Below are 17,609 nucleotides of genomic sequence, written 5' to 3'. Positions count from 1 at the left end.
CTTGACCACGCCCATTTGGGTTAAACTAGCCTACCTGAAGTATAGAACAGTCTCCTTTAATATTCCAAAAAGAGGATCACCCTTGAGCCTGGTGTAATAAGATAGGGTCCCAGATTAAGTGGGAAAGATGGGGAAGAACATTTTAATGGTGCACTAGAAGACGTGCATGAAACCAAGCTACACAATTCTAATCCATCAGGGCTGAATGAATAATTTCCAGCACAGTGTAGCTGGCCACCAGCTCACTGCTCTATTCATGAACTTGGGTTTCTAGAGAGCATTTTCTTATCCTGACAGCAGGCAGATGAAATCTTTACCCTCTAGTACCTGACAGTAGGAAGAACAATCCTCCTCTTATCCCATGAGCCCCCCCCCAGCTGACTCTATGACAGTAGATATTACTTTTCTGAACATGTTAGAAGAAAATTCTCTGCCTTCCCCCTTGCTCATTTTGCCCACAGAAAGGTCTTAACAATGTAAGAATATCACCAAAAGGAAGGTCACCACCCTTCTCCAAGGACCTGCTGTCTCTAAGGATATGCACACTTGTTCTCTTATCTCTGGAAGACACAGTTAGTTCTGGTTTCTCTCTGACTGAGCAAATAACTAAATTCAATTTGGAGAGAAAAAAAATAAAAAAAACATGAGTTAATTCAGACCTTGAATCCAAGCAACAGACATTTCCCCATGTCCCCACTATCCAAAGTAACATTGCTCAACATAGTAAATACATCTTCTCCTTATTTCTCTCACTAACAGCATAAAACCCCTTCGGTGTTGTCTGTAAAATAAACATTAGACTGAAAACAACAGAGAAAAATGCAGGCCTGTTGGACACCACATGACTCAAATAATATGATAAAGGTTAATTTATACCTTATGTGAGGATCTTGGAAATCTGGAAACACTAATGAAAGCAAATCAGGAAAACTCTAGTGCAAGACCAACCATATTTGTATGGCCACAACACCAGGAAAAGGGCAAACTAAAAGGCATAAAATTTACATATTACCACCTTATAACAGATGAAGAATTAAAGCTACCCCTGTCCCATTCAGAGGCCATTTGAAAGTGAATGCTATATTTCCACAAGGTTGTCATGAAGGTTTTCAGCACTCCAATAGTATCAAGTGGAGATAGCTGAGGTCCTTGTCCTTCATCATGTCACTGAAGACCATGTGAGAATCCCGCTCTCTCACACTCTGCCTCATGGCAACAGACCAGCTCTTTCCTTCACTGCTAGTATCAGAGAAGGCAGAGTCTCCACCACCCAGGGTTAATAAGGAGACCACAGGAGGAGCAAAAACACTGCATCCCCTTTCTCCCAGCCATGGTAGGATCAGGAGAGAAAGAGAGAGAGAGAAAGAGAGAGAGCCTCAAATCCCTCCATCATTCACCAGCAGTAAGTCAGCCCTGCCCTTGCTAAAGGGTCTCTCATAACGCAGTGTACAAAATGTTCCAGCTACAATAAAAATCACCCATTGCACTAAGGATCAGGGGAATCTGAACAACAAAAGAGACTCAGCAGGCAGCAGGTGATAACAATGGGGACACAGTTACTACAGTTGTCTTGTAGAATTTATAAGTGCACACTTATAACATCTTCTAGGTGAGAATATAGCCCAGAAGATGATGAACAATGGGTCAGTGATGGGCAGACCACACACAGATTAGGACCACCATGTGGTGCACACCACTTGCCTTCTGTTTAAACCTGAACTTCACTGCAGAACTCAGAAGATTGTCTTGGAGGTCACTGAATTCTTCATTTTTATTTTCCCACTGTGACCAAACTGCATAAATCTCTTCTCTGTGCTTTTCACTACTAATTGTTCTATGGAGGACAGGTGGCTGAGCCTATGATATTAGGGCTGCCAGATCCATAGAAATCAGCCTGCCAAGGTGGTCTTGGCAATGTTGGCAGTAGATATCTGCTTTGGGGCACAACAGATCTTATAGGGAGGCAGACTATTGGGAAGGCAACCAAAGACATGCATAAGAATTACCTAAACTTTTAAAGCTTTCTTGTGAGATAGAAACAACTATTCTCATTTTCAAAGACTAAGGTGATATTTAAAGATGACAAACAACTCCTTCAACTCTTAACACTATGATTTGATGGCTACATGTCCTTGACATACTGTGTATATCCCCTCATATTTGCCTCAATAATTAATTAATTGGGTGTGGTCTATAGTTGGTGTGATTAAGTATTCATTGTCTTTCCATATGTAAGTTAATAGACTACAGAAAGTGTTTGCTGGTGCAAAAGAAATGACTTTCATCCCTTGGGATTCCAAAGGCTAATTAGGATTAGGAAGTAAGTACAGATGTAATAGTATAGGATTGGAGCTGAGAGCATAGGAAAAGGAAAAGTTTGCTTTCCCCAGGAAGCTGCCAGTGTGCTTCCTGATATCCCACAAGTCTTCCTCTGCCTAAATCCTGTGGTCCCTGTGTCCCAAAGATGCAGCTCCTGTCCCTTAGTCCCTGCTTTTGCACATGCTGTCCTGACTGCCTCTCCTCCCTCTTTACTGATATAACAATCCCCCTCTTTATGATTCAGAGCTTAAGTTCCAAGCATATTTCTGTATGACATCCCCCCCCTCGGGATACAAGGAAAATGCCTTGCTTCCATGTGTTGTCTGTCCTGGAGTGTCTGGGACATATATGTCAGTTGTGGAATATATTACATGGGTTACACAGGGAAATGAGCTGGGCTATGAAGGATTCATTCTTTAAGGGAAGTGGCAGGTGGGGTTTGAGATTGATAAGGACTAGAGTCAGACCAAAGAGAGATTTAGAACAAAGACTGCTGGACAATATGTGTGGCCTACCTCTCACAGACATGGATGCCTTCCTTTAGTTGCTCCTAACTCTGCAAAGGGCACTTAGCACTAGCTATCCAAATTCTCCTTATTTTTCTTTGAATAATTTTGTCTTGAGCCATCTTACTTTTTATGTTATCCCCCTTTTATCAATTTACAGCAAATGTGCTTCAATCAATTATGCTGACAATGAGTGAAAATATGATTATTTTTCCTAAAATAGTGATTCTCACCTGTTCTAGTTCTGTGGCACTTTAATACAGTTCTTCATGGTGTGGTGGCCCCTAGCCATAGAATTTTCTTTGTTGCCACTTCATAACCATAATTTTACTACTCTTAGGAACTGTAATATAAATATCTGTGTTTTGTGTTAGGTGACTCCTGTGAAAGAGTCAATTGTCCCCCAAAGGGATCAAGGCCCACAGGTTGAGAGCAAAGGTAGGAGGCTTCAGGTGGCTGGAGCAACAGCTGAGAGTTCGGATCTTGAACCACAAGCAGGAGGCAGAGTTTACACTGGGGATGGCAGAAAGCTTATGAAGTCTCAAAGCCTTCCCCCAGGCTACACTGCATCCAACAAGGACACACCTCCTAATCCTTCCCAAACAGTTCTACCAACTGGGACCAAGTATTCAAATGTGAGTCAAAAGCACAACATACTTTAATATAACAGAAGTTTCTAAGTACAAACCTAACTACTTGCTGGTAAAAACATGGGAGAACTTACATCTGAGTTAAAACATAGTAAGGAACCCTTTTTGGAATTTTTTTTTATTGTTTTCCCATGAAATGTTAATTGTTCATGTCTACTATATGTCAGCTTATGTCATGCATATTTGTGCTCTATAAATAAAAGAGATTTTTTTCTTTCCATAGACAAATCTCTATCTTTATGGACGTATGGTTGTGTGGGGACTCATAGTGTAAAACGAGACCCAGGAGCTGGGGATGTAGCTCAGTAACCGCAGTGCTTGCCTAGCAGGGAGTCTTGGGATCACTCCTCACTAGCACATAAATGGAGAATGATGGCATGTGCCTGTAATCCCAGCATGGGGAGTCACTCACAGAAACATTAGAAGTTCAAGGCCATCCTCAGCTACTAAGTAAATTCAAGGACAGCGTTGGCTACAAAGACTACCAAGTGAGTTAAAGGACAGCCTGGGCAAAAGAGACCTGTTCTCGATGTAAACAAACTAACTAAATAAATAAATATGAAGCACTTATCTACATTACACTGGAATCCTTGGCCCCTAAGTAAATACATAAATAACATGAAGTGCTCATCTATGCTACACTGGACCCCTTGACCCCTTCAGTAGAGATGACAACGTATTGTTTCTTCTGCTGTGAAGAAATCCATATGCCACTTAGAATCTGAGGAGGGTCTAGAATATGATTTGGTGATCCTTTCACATTAATTTACTTTTGAAAAACCTTCTGTTTAGCTTCACTTTAATGTACTTAGTGATCCCCTAAATCATGTCATGAATACAGCCTACATTGTTGCCAAATACCAAGAAAAGTTTTTTTACAAACTTAATAGAACTGATTTGAAAAGCTCTAAAACTATCCTCACACAAGGCATTTGCATACAAATGGGAGTGACATCAGGACTGTGCCACCTCATATAATTTCTCTTCACAGAATCTCCTCCCTGCACCCCAATTTATTGTGCGCAGGAATGGAGCCTGGTTCAACATCCCAACACCTGTGCCACTGATGCAACCAAAATTGGAACTTTAAAGACAAATACCACCCTGTCATTCTCTGTCTCCTACAGTCCTTCATAGGAGATGTTGACAGGGAAATTTAAAATCATAGTATGTAAATATTTTCTGAGTGTGCCAAGGAAATAGAAAGTTGAGGTAGTCATAGTAATTAACACTTTAACAACCCCACTGTGCCCAGCCATATGTGTTTATAGATATTGTAGCTCAACACATATTTACCAGTCTCTTCTTCCTTCTCCACTACTTCCTTCCATTTTTTTCAAGTTCTTGTCTTGGTAGTGGTAATTATGCAAACAGCCACAAAATACTTTCCCTTCTTAACATGCAATGATCCCTCATGAACCAAATCTATGCTCAAGGGTCCACTCTAGCTCAGTACTGTTGGATCTGAAATAGCCCTAGAATGCCAGTACTGGTGACAGTGTACTAAGTGGAAGGACTCTGACTGGTATACAGAAGGGTCGCTATTGGAAGTATTAAGGGTTGTTATTAGAATAGAAGCCCAAAGTTATCATTCCTCAGGAATCTCGTACAATGAGTTTCTGGTTTACCAGGAACCTCCCTCAATCACCCAAAAGGTCAACCACCTCAGGCAAAGGTCATCTAGTTCTCAATTTATCTGAACAGCCAGGGTATCAGCTCAGAGACCACATACACTTTCACATAAAATTCACTTGCTTTCTGCCATTTTATTTCTCCCTGTCCCCAAGAGATAGCTTTGTCAGTTTGATCCCTGATAGAACTTTCTACTTATGGAGTGATCTAGCTTGGTGGTTTCACTCATTTACAAGGATGACTTTTAAGTTCATTAAATGTTAAGAAAATTCTAGAATAGGAAAGTCTAGACCCCAGCTCCTTTGAGATCCCATATCACTATTATGATTTCAAAATAATATTTTATATTATATGTAACCAGAACCTTAAAAACTGTTATGATGACAACTGATTATCCTTTGTTATATGTCTATTATCCACTTATGAGTGACTACATACTGTGTCTTTCTAGGTCTGGGTTACCTCACTCAGAGTGATTTTTTTCTAGTTCCATCCATTTGGCTGAAAATCTCATGATGTCATTGTTTTATTGCTGATCAGTACTCCACTGTGTAAATGAGCCATTTTTTTTTCTTTATCCATTCTTCAGCTGAGGGGCATCTAGGTTGTTTACAAGTTATGGCTGTTATGAATAATATTACTATGAACACAGTTGAGCTAATGTCCTTGTGATATGAGAGTACATTGTTTGGGTATATGCCCAAGAGTGGTATTGCTGGGTCTTGCGGTAGATTGATTCCCAATTTTCTGAGTACCTGACATGATGATATCCAAGGTGGCTATACAAGTTTTCACAGCTAAGCACTGGGCTGAGCTCCCAGAGTCCAGTTGAAGAGAGGAAGGAGTGATAATATGGGCAAAGGGGTCAAAACTGTTTGGGGGATACCCACAGAGACAGATGCCCTGAGCTAGTAGGAGCTCACTGATTCTGGACTGACAGCTGGGGAGCCTGCATGGGCCCAAACTGGGCCCTCTGAATGTGGGTCACAGTGGTGTGGCTTGGACAGTCTGTGAGGCCACTGACAGTGGGACTAGGATTTATCCGTAGTACCTTTGGAAGCCCATTCTCTTTTGAGGTATACCTTGCTCAGCCTACATATTGGGGGGGGGAGCTTGGTCCTGCCTCAAAAAGATGTCCCAGACTTCCTTAATTCTTCATGGGAAGCCTTGCCCTCTCTGAGGAGTGGGTGAGGTGGGGTCAGGACAAAGTGGGGAGAGCTAGAGGAAGGGAGGAACTGGGAACTGGATTTGGTATGTAAAATAAGAAAAGATTGTTTTAAATTTTAAAAAAATCATGTCTAAAAATAAAAAAAACAATAAACAACTGATGATTCTTACTGTTTTTCATATTTTCTTTCCTGCTGCACCTGTGCTGCTTGGCTATAAAGAATATCTCCAGAAGGCTTCTGTGTTGAAAGCTTCCATTGCCTGCTCATGGAACAATTTCTGTGAGGAGATTATAACTTGATGGCTCTGGCCTAATCTATGATTTAATCTACAGATAGACATAATTTGACAGTAATTTTGGAAGATTAAAACCTTTGGATGTGGAGCCTACTCAGAGGAAGTCACTAGGGATGTGTCCTGGGGGTTGCAAATATTGCCACAGACCTCTTTGGTCTATTTCTACTTCCTGGCTGTCATGCTACCAGCCACCATGCCTCACCACAGATGCAGAAACATGGGACCAACGAAACATGGGTTGAAACTTCTAAAACACAAACCAAAACAACCTTCCCCTCTTAAATTAATTTCATGTCAAATACTTGTCATAGTAATGACAATGTGATTTATGTCACACTAACTGCTCCATTGAGTTGCCCTTGTTGATGCACAGATTTGTCTCTCCTTGTTCGTGGTCTTTGCTTTCCAAGAGCAGTGTTGAAACAGCAAAGCTACTGTTATATTATGCATTTAAGCATTAATTGGAGTTATATGAGACTGCTGATATTTTGCCATTTTCAACCTGCAGATATATCTACTCTTGTTTATATTTTTTCCTTAATGCTTTATTTTTAAATTTATTATTATTTAATATTTTTTCTTAATTTACATAGCAATCTCAGTTCCCTTTCCCTCCTGTCCTCCCGTGCCTCACACCAGTTGCCCACCCACTCCCCAGGGAGAGTGAGGTTTCCATGAGAGATCAGCAAAATCTGTCAAGTCATTTGGGGTGGGGCCTAGGTCCTCCCCCATGTCTTTAGGCTAAGGGAGTATCCCTCCATCGGGAATGGGCTTCCAAAGTCCATTCATGTAATAGGGATAATCCTGGTTCCACTGCCAGAGGTCCTGTAGACTGCACAGTCCTCCTGAAGCTTCTGTAATGCAAAAGACACAGTCAACAAGACATAATGGCAGCCCACAGAATGGGAAAAGATCATCACCAACCCCACATCTGACAGAGGGCTGATTTCTAAAATATATAAAGAAATGGAGTACATAACTAAATAGAGAATTCTCAATGGAGGAATTTAAAATGGCTAAAAGACACTTAAGAAAGTGCTCAACATCCTTAGCCATCAGGGTATTGCAAATCAAAACAGCTCTAAGATGTCATCTTATACCCTTCAGGATGGCTAAAATGAAAAACACCAACAACATTTTATGCTGGAGAGGATGTTGAGAAAGGAGATGGTCCTCCATTTCTGGTGGGGGTGCAAACTTGTGCAGCCACTTTGGAAATCTGTATGGTAGTTCCTCCAGAAAATGGGAACCAGTCTACCTCAAGATCCAGCAATTCCACTCTTACGCATATACACAAAAGATACACATCCATGCAATAAGGACATCTGTTCAACTATGTGCACAGTATCATTATTTGTAATAACCAGAAACTGGGAGCAACCTAGATGCCTCTCAAACGAAGAATGGATACAGAAAATGTTGTACATTTACACAATGGAGTACTATTCAGCAGAAAAAAAAATGGGATCTTGAAATTCACAGGCAAATGGATAGAACTAGAAGAAACCATTCTAAGTGAGGTAACCCAGTCACAGAAAAACAAACATGATATGTACTCACTCATATATGGATATTAGACATTGAGCAAAGAATATAATCCACACCTCCAGAGAAGCTAGGAAACAAGGAGGACCATAAGAGAGACATACAGTTCTCCAGTGAAAGGGAAAGGGACAAGAGCTCCTGAACAAATTGGGAGCTTGGGGGTAAGGGGGAGGTAGAAGAAAGAAGAGGGGAAATGGGGAAGGGGAGGAGAAAACGAGTGATCAGAAGTTTGAATTGGGAGATGAATAGAAGAGAACAAGAAAATAGACACATCAATAGAGGGAGCCATCATAGATTTAAAGAGAAATCTGGCACTGGAGAATTGTACAGAAATCCACAAAGATGACCCCAACTAGGAATATTAAGGGTCAGTTTTATATCGTCTTTATACCATGTAGTATTCAATACATTCAATTAAAAACTAACATATTTTTACATCCATTTACTGTTTTGTGTCTTTCTGTATCTGTGGGCATGACACAGCTTGTGTGTGGAGTTCAGAGGACAAATTGAGGTAGGCAGCTCTCCCTTTCCCACCATGCAGGTCTGTCTTAGGATTTCTATTGCTGTAAAGAGACACCATTTCATTAGCAACATTCATAAAGAAAACCATTTAATGGGAATCACTTACAGTTCAGAGATTTAGTTCATTTTGGTGGGACATGGCAGCATGCAGGCAGACATGGTGCTATAGCTGAGTATCCCACACTTCTTGTTGAAGTATGTGGCTTCCTTATGTATTTTGGATATTAATTGCCTATTCCATTTGACTTGTAAACAATATCCCTTTTAGGGGATACTTTACCTTGCATTACTTTCTCTGATGTGTAAAAGAAAGCTTTGTGGTTTGGGGTAGCTTTGTTTTGTTTTGTTTTGCTTTGCTTTGTTTTTTGTATTGCTTGTGCTTTTAGAGTCATGGCGGAAAAAGTCATTGACAAGGTCAACATCAAGGAACTCTCCACATGTTTTCTCCAAGGAAATGTATGGTTTTTAACTGTACAGTTTTTGTTAGGTAACAAACCCGATCCAAATGGCTAACTGGGGTGCTCATTTACATATCAAAACTAAAACTGATTGCCAGGTCCTCCCTGCACCCCTCAATCCCTACCTCTTCCAGAATTCTCCTTGCTGGCACACCCAGCTCTACTACCCTAAACTTCTCCAGCCCAAAGACTGGGCTGCTCTTCCCCCAGATGCCCTTCCCTATATAACCCAGCCATTTTGATACTCAGCTCTTTGGTCTACCCTTTACTATCTTAGCCAGTCTCTTGGCCTAAGCTGTGTCTCAAGATCGGCAGTTCCTCTCCCCTCTCTCCTTTCCTCACATGGCCTGGCTCAGGATCATGTTCACTCTGAACTCTTGCAGATGTCCCTGCCTCTGGTTATTTTCTCTCTGTTATCTACAATAAACTTTGTCCTCCACCTTACCTAGGAATAGTCACATTATTTGTTTGTTTATTTAACTGGTGATGAAACCAGGGGCCAGTCATGTCTTCTTCTGTTTCGTTTTTTTTTTTTTTTTTTTTTTTTTTTTTTTTTTTTTGTCATTCAGTTTTAATGTCAAATCCATTTGCTTTGGTTTTTGTGGATCATGTTGGCTAGTTTTATGTCAACTTGACACCAGCAAGAGTCATTTGACAGGGGGGAAACTCAGGTGAGAAAAAGGTCTTCAAAGATCAGGCTGTAGGGCATTTTCTTAACTAGTGATTGATGGGGGAGGCACCAGCCCATTGGGCTGGTGGTATTGGATTCTATACAAAAGCAGGCTGAGAGAACTATGAGTAGTAAGCCAGGTGGCAACGTCCCTCCATGGCCTCTGCATCATCTTCTGCCTCCAGTTTCCTGCCCTATTTGAGTTCCTACCTTGGTTTCTCTTAATGGAGTGTGATTCAGGATATGTAAGTAAAATTCAATCCTTTTCTCTTTGAGATGTTTTTGATCATGGTGTTTCATCACAATAATTGTAAACCTAACTAAGACATAGATGGTATAAAACATAGTTTTGCTACATCCTTGTAAAAGTAGATGTCATGTTTCCCCCAACATCATTTATCTAAGACATGTCCCCTTCTTACTTGTTTGACTCATCCCAAAGGGAGACTCACCTCCCCCGATAAAATTTTACCTGTGAAGGACAGTAAATCTGAAGAGAATGGAAAAACCCAGACCTTCACATACTGAAAAGCTCTCGGGACTTAATGACCCAAGTGTGGGTCTGAGTGAAGACAGTAAGACTAATTGGGTCGTCACAATTTGGGTTAGAAGACAACAATTTATAAGTGCTTGGTACAAAAGTGACTTTATCTAGACTAGAATGTACCTGGTGTAGCTAACACTAATATCAGTCAACTGATACCAGGTTCTGACTGTAAAGTTCAAAATATTGCTGTGACACTTTTGCCTGTCTTTGTCTGGTAAGAGTATATGGGAAAAGTGAGCCAGTGTTAACCCAGGGTAACCTTGGTTACCACTCAAGATAGCAAGACTGCTGTGGTTAGGTAAAACTGAATCCAGGCAACATTGAAACTTCTGTCAAAGATGGATGTAAATGTATGGATTTACTTTCATAGCCTGATGGGAGATGTCATTTTGTATTGTTTCTCATACTGGTTAATGAATAAAGCACTGTTTTCCAATAGGAAAACAAGATAGGCAGAAGTAGGTGACAAGGAGGAAAGAGGAAGTAGTAAGGAGAGTCAGCATGGAGAGACCAGGGAGACCAGACGCCTGCCCCACTCCCCGGTAGGTGAAACCACGTGGAAATACATAGAAATGGGTTAATAATTAAGACAGAGCTAGCCGATAAGAAACTAGTAACAGGCCAACAGAATTATATCAAATACAGAGTCTCAGTGCATTATTTGGGGCTGGCGCGGCGGCAGGACAAGACCAGGCGGTGGGCAGAAAAACCATACTCCTTACATATGGCACCCACGTGGCTAGTAAGAACTTCCACTTAAAATTTAACAAAAGCTTAAAAAAGGGGTTTTAGAAACAAAAGAACACAGACAAGCAAGTTTCTTGGTAGCAGCATTTTTCTCGGTTGGAATCTGCTTTGCGAGAAACAAGCAGATATTTATTTGCCCGGCTCCTTTAAGGGAGGATTCCGAACTCAGCATAAGTGGCAAAAGAAAAAAAAAAAAAAAAACCGCAAGGCTTTTAAATAACTCTGCTAACAATTTATTGGTGTGTATGAGAGATGGCAATGGCAGTGACCACATCTCCAAGCCTGCAGCATCCTTGCTGGATGGCAGCAAGCAGACCAAGGTGGTGACCACAGCTCTCAGTGCTGGCAGTAATATAGTCGCCGCCATCTTTGATAAACCGCCTCAGAAACAACTATGAATTTCATTTCAGCAATGTTGTTGTTTACCAGATAAAAGACTCGTGGCCAGAAAAAGGTAAAGATTTACAGTAAAGACAGATTCATATTAAGAAAAACCTCTAAATGTTTACAGTGTGTTTTTTAAAAAATACGTAGGCTTGGGAGAGAATTAAAAAATGGTTTTAAAAAGACAGAGACCAGCTGGGTGTGGCAGCACATGCCTTTAATCCCAGCACTTGAGAGACAGAGGCAAGCAGATCTTGTGATTTCAAAGTAAACCTGGTATGCAGAGTAAAGTCCAGGACAGATAAGAAATACACAGAGAAGCCCTGTCTCAAAAAATAGAAAAGAAACAGAATCATAAAAAAGCCACAGATGGAGAGAATTTGTATACTGTACGGTATTATATTGTCTTTGTATTGTTTGACTGCTGAGAAAACAACAACTGTTAAAGGAAATGCTGCTGGATTAATTCAATTTATATATTTTAAAAATGCTTTGACTTCAAAATTTTAAGTCTAAGGACAAGTTACTGGGGAAAAAGATTTCTATTTTTCTTTCCACAGAAAATAAAAAGCTGTGGATTCCTTCCAGACTAATATGGTTTGAGCAAGCCAGACCCCCTGAAACAGTGTTCCTGGTGATCCAACATTCAAAACAGCTTGAACAAGGCAGCCTTGCAGACTACAGCCAGAATTTCTACACCCTCTTAGGATCTCCATGACAGCGCCCCCTGTCAGTAGGAAGTAGTTTGGAAAGAACGACGCCCAAATTCCCTAATATTGTTTATAAATGTTTGTTTTCATTTAAATGGGGTTGGTTATAAATGGTTAATGATCACAGCCAATTCTTTTTAAAGGTAAAAAGGGGATTATGGTATAGAAATGGATACTTTGTTTTGGAATGGATTTTAATTTATTGATACAATTTAAGGTCAATTTTATGATATGTATATTTCTCCTCTTATTTAGGTATTGTGTTTTTATAGCTCATTTAGAAATGTAATGTATAATTTAGTACAGATTATAGATAGTTACCTATAATAGTCAATACTTATAGTTAAGTTAGTTAGGTTTTCTAGATATACAGAGATGTGTTTGAGATGAATAGGCATTCTTCAAACCTTTCAAAGACCTGCAGAATATGGCATTTAAAATGGTTTAGGGTTATCATGACAGTGAGACATAATTGCTCTTGGCAATACCACCTGCACCAGAAAGGAAGATGGAAGATGGACATCGAAGAAAAGCATTATGAAGTTTGCTTTCAATATAGCAAGACTAGCCATTTGGACAAGATACTGCTCTTGTCTGGACTGTTTGACTTTATGCTGTATAAACTGGACATGCAGGACCCACAGAAAAGTGACTGCTGATTCAAGATGGACATTGCTACAGAGTTCCTGCTCCATGGAAGAATCTGCCAGATAGTCTGCAGGACACAGAGAAAAGTGACTGACAAACTGCCAATACAGGTGGACAGTGTAAAGTTTCCTACTTTGCTGAAGAGTCTGCCAGACATACTATGGCCTATGGGCTGAAGATGGAAGATTACAGAAGAACTTCAGGTGACTGACAAGGCAAGATGTCTCTGTCATTTCTAGAGTTTATATACTATCCTTCTGTGGTCTTTGATGGAATTGAAGACAGATAGTTATGGTTATAGTTTTCCTTAGTTAGGCTTAAAGATAAGATACATACAGGACGTTAGACTCACAAATATAGGATAGATGATAGAATTGTTTCTTTTAATCTTGCTAAATGTTAATGGACTAAATATTGTTAACTGTGATTCTTACTTGATAACTGTTGTGTTATATATTTTGCTATGCTAAGGTTAAAACCCTTCTTTTTTGTTTTAGACAGAAAAGAGGAGATGATGGGAGATTTCAAGGAAACAATTGCACTTTGCTATAAGATTGCAGAGTAATCCACAAAAGGCTAGAGATTTGAATCTAAGTGTTCAATGACAGATGAATGGATAAAGACCATGTGTGCACACTCGCAGGGACAGGTACTACTTAGAGGAAAAGAGATGATAAATATATTATAAAAACATAATTTTGTCATTTGTGAGACCATATTTGATCCTCAGGGATGTTATGCTAAGTAAACAAAACAAGTGGACAAAGAATAGTCTGTGTGAATAATTGAATTCTAAATCAAAGATTTCATGCAAGTATAGGGAGAACTGTGGCTGCTCCGGGGAATTAGGAGAAATGAGGAGACGATGACAAAAAGCTACAAATTTTCAGTTCTATAGTGAGTTCTGGCAGGACGATGTCTATGGGATCATATTTAATACCAATAATGGATTGTTTACTTGAAATTTAACAGGAGCCTTGATTTTGTACATCTTCACCATACACAGAGAATAACTATGGGTACCAAATTATATCAAACTGGGTATTAACATTTTTATTCATCAATTAATATTTTACAAATAACATGATTCAAATGACAAAGTGGAATAATCTCACTTTTTACATACAAGACCTTCTTCCATACTGAAAAGAACAGTTATCAAAGTCAGCACTCATTTAAAGAAGTGTGTGTGTTGCATACTGTTTTGTTGTTGTTTTAGAAGACCTAAGTTCAGTTCCAGGAACCTACTTCAAGTGCCTCACAAATGCCTCTAACCCCAACTACAGCTCCACAGGATGCAATGCCCTTTTCTGGTATCTGCAGGCAACTGCTCTCTCCCTCTCCCTCTCCCTTTCTTCCCCATCCCTCTCTCTGTCTCTCTCTCTCTCTCTCTCTCTCTCTCTCTCTCTCTCTCTCTCTGTGTGTGTGTGTGTGTGTGTGTATCTGTCTCTCTCAGTCTCTCAGTCTCTCAGTCTCTCTGCCTCTGTCTGTCTGTCTGTATCTGTCTCTCTCTCTCTCTCTCTCTCTCTCTCTCTCTCTCTCTCTCACACACACACACACACAAGGTATGTACATAAATTATACCTTAAAATAATTTGTAGTGTGTATCTTGGTCAGAGAAGCTTCTACATGTAATGAGTGCTGGCCATACACTGGTAGCTGGTCAATGTGCTGAGAATAAGTCCTTCTCAAGCATTTGAACCCAAACTAGGTGACTTTATTGCACACTCTAAGAACCAAGGAACACTAAGGAAGAGAGGTGGAAAGAATATGAAAGTTAGAGGGTGTGAAACAGTGTCTACTAGACATGCCATGCCCGTTGCACTCATGACCTCACAGCATGTGTAGTGATGTGCAGAAAAACTTGTAAAATCTGAGCGTGTCAATATTCCAACTGGATGAAGAAGTGGCACATAAGACCTCCCTTCCTGGATGAGTTATTGGCAGTTAGTGGTTACTGAAGGAGGAGGCATTTTCTTCAGTGGTATAGCACAGGAAGTTGTCCATGCTTTAGGAATGAACACACACACACCTATGAAATTGTTGTTTTCATTTTGTTTAGACACAGGGTCTCACCATGTAGCCCTGGCTGTCCTGGAACTCACTACATAATTAGGCCAGGCTGACCTAATTATGACCTAAGGAGGCAAGATGTCCCAATGGGAACAAAAAAGACCAAATTACATCACATATAAGTGATAATTGTTAAGCAATCATTTTAAAATAGGAAATCAGGGCATTAAACATTTGGATTTGCAAGTACCCATGTGAAGATATAGCAAGAAGATAGCCATGTGCAAGGCAGAGAGGCTCAGAAGCTGCCAGCCTCCAAACTAAGAAAACATATGTCGGTGAAACAATCTGCTGTTATCTGAACAACCAGTCTCTGCTGGAGTCTGCATTTAGCTATTCACTTTGGTGACCTACACTTGCTCTTTTTGTACACTTATATAATTACCAGGTTTAGTTGAATTGCTGAAAACTACCTCAGTAGCAATACAAATATAGAATCATTGTCCTGCAGACTAATGTTCTTGGGAATAACTATAGGCCAGAGGTGGTGGTAGCTGACACTCAATGAAAAAACTGGCCCATGCTAAGTCATAAATGCCTGAAAACCACTTTCTCAATCAATAAGTACCTCCAAAGTCATATTTCAACTTCAGAATTCTCCAGGGAACTGACTAGTGAAATAGTAGGCTGAAGTCCAGGTCAGACCTACTAGCAAAACTTATATTTAAATCCCCAGGGAAAGCACAGTAGACTTTGTAATCAAAGGACATGAAGACTGGAATCTGCTTTGGTAATTACCTTCATCTTTTGAACAAAATTATTTAATCTCATAAAACCTCAGCTTCATCGTTCCTAAATGGAATAATTACTACCGCCTCCAAAATATTGTGAGGTTTAAATAATCACATTCTGGAACATAATAGATACTTGTTAAAGTAAACAAAAACAACAAAAAAGTACACTAGCAGAAACAATAGCCAGCCATGGAAAAGTCTTCCAGTATGTCCAGTAAGTTCTTGGATGTCTTCTTTTATAATATACATTTTTCTTGTTTCTTGTGACATTATTTTATTGAGAGGGACATGCACTGGAAAATAATACTGTGGTGGAAATGAAAAGACACAGGTTCCCAGGCCAGATGTGATATGGAATAACCCTGTCTGGTTTATAAAGACCTTAGCTGCACAGCAGGACAGTTATAACCTTGTGTTTTCTGTATTTTACATATAGACTTCATGATGAATCAGGCATGAACAAAGAACCACATCCCTCCCCAAGACTGCCTTTGTCATCTTTAAATATCCCAGCCAAAGTCAGCAGCAAGGATGTAAGGAAGCCTTCAGGAGAGAACTCTGGAATGCCACAATGTAAATTTCAGCATAAACTGCTGGCCATGAAGCTACTGGCAAACAGAGCTTTCTCTTCCTCAATTTCCATATCCTGCACTGGGTACTGAACTAATTGTCTCTGATTCACTAGATATCTCCACTGACCTTCTAGCTCACTGGCTAAGCTTTTATACTATCCTTGAAATCAGTAAACCTTGGGTCCCTCTGGTCCTCAATGTGGGCCTTGGGCATCATACAAGCATCATTCACCTTGACTGTCTCAGTCAGTGACCTTTCTTTTGAACTCACTAGAGCTTCTGGGATGTCTGCTTTTCACATTCCCAAATGAAAACTCTTTCACAATTGAGATCTCAGTGTCTCAGATAAGAAACCATCTAAGGTGTTTTAGGCCTTTTTTTTTTTTTAAAGAAGATATTATTTTCTTCCAACAGAATTTCCCCCGTGAGACATCTATGTGTCTCTTGATGCCTTTGAATAGAAGCATTCTAAATTTAATACAAAAGATCCACACTGACAGCCCATGCTGGAAGTCTAAGTTGCTTTGCAGATTATGTTTATAAATTTACCTGGCACCTCTAAAATTGATTAAATGTTTTTTTCTTGGCTATGAGGCCACTACTTTAACTTGGTTTATTTCCTAACAGAAACTCTATAATTTATTTATGAGGCCACATAGTAAGGAGGGAATAGGCTATTATTTTGAATTGTGAGTTGGACGTTGGGGTTATGGGTTCTAGACAGTGCTCAGTGGAGAAAACCCAGGTGAACTCTGTAACAGCTGAAGGCACTGCTGCCAGCAAGGCTTGCATCATGTGTTTGTCTACAGGATAAAGTCCAAGGTACAGGATTATTGTGAAAGAACTGGCATCTACAAACATCCTAAGGCATGACTTATGCTACACAAGCCAGTCTCTCCAGCCACTGTGTGAAAACACAACCCCCTCTACTACACAGTGCAGCAAAACAGGTCCCTCCAAAAAGCTGAGAGTTTTGTACCAATTAGGTAAACGGGACCAATTGCAATGCAGTGTGAGTGCATTTTGTCATGACAGTATCTCTGTGTTGGTGAGTGATGCCTAGAGAACACAACAAATTAAGAAATCTGTGAAATCATGGAGGTGACATGTTATCTGTGTGGACACAGCTCTTACTTCCGCTCATTGTGACCTCTGTAGTGCTACCCATAGATCACATTTTCCAGTTCTGTCTGATCTAAACCTAAACAAAGCAACCTGGAACAGAAAAATCCTTCCTTCTGTGGGTCTTAGCTGAAGAGAAGTGGGTTCTAGGTTTAGTATGAATATTTACCAGCAGAGTAGTCCAGGACAACTTCCTTCCATTTTCTACCTCTTGATTTAGATTAGGCAGAAGAAATTAGAGCAGATATTAATAGATTGGACAAAATAACAGTGAAAATCAATGTGAGGATTGAATTGCATAGC

The sequence above is a fragment of the Phodopus roborovskii genome, unplaced genomic scaffold, assembly GCF_943737965.1.
Source record: "Phodopus roborovskii unplaced genomic scaffold, PHOROB, whole genome shotgun sequence".
Lineage (NCBI taxonomy): Eukaryota > Metazoa > Chordata > Mammalia > Rodentia > Cricetidae > Phodopus > Phodopus roborovskii.
Note: the sequence above shows the minus strand (reverse complement) of the source record.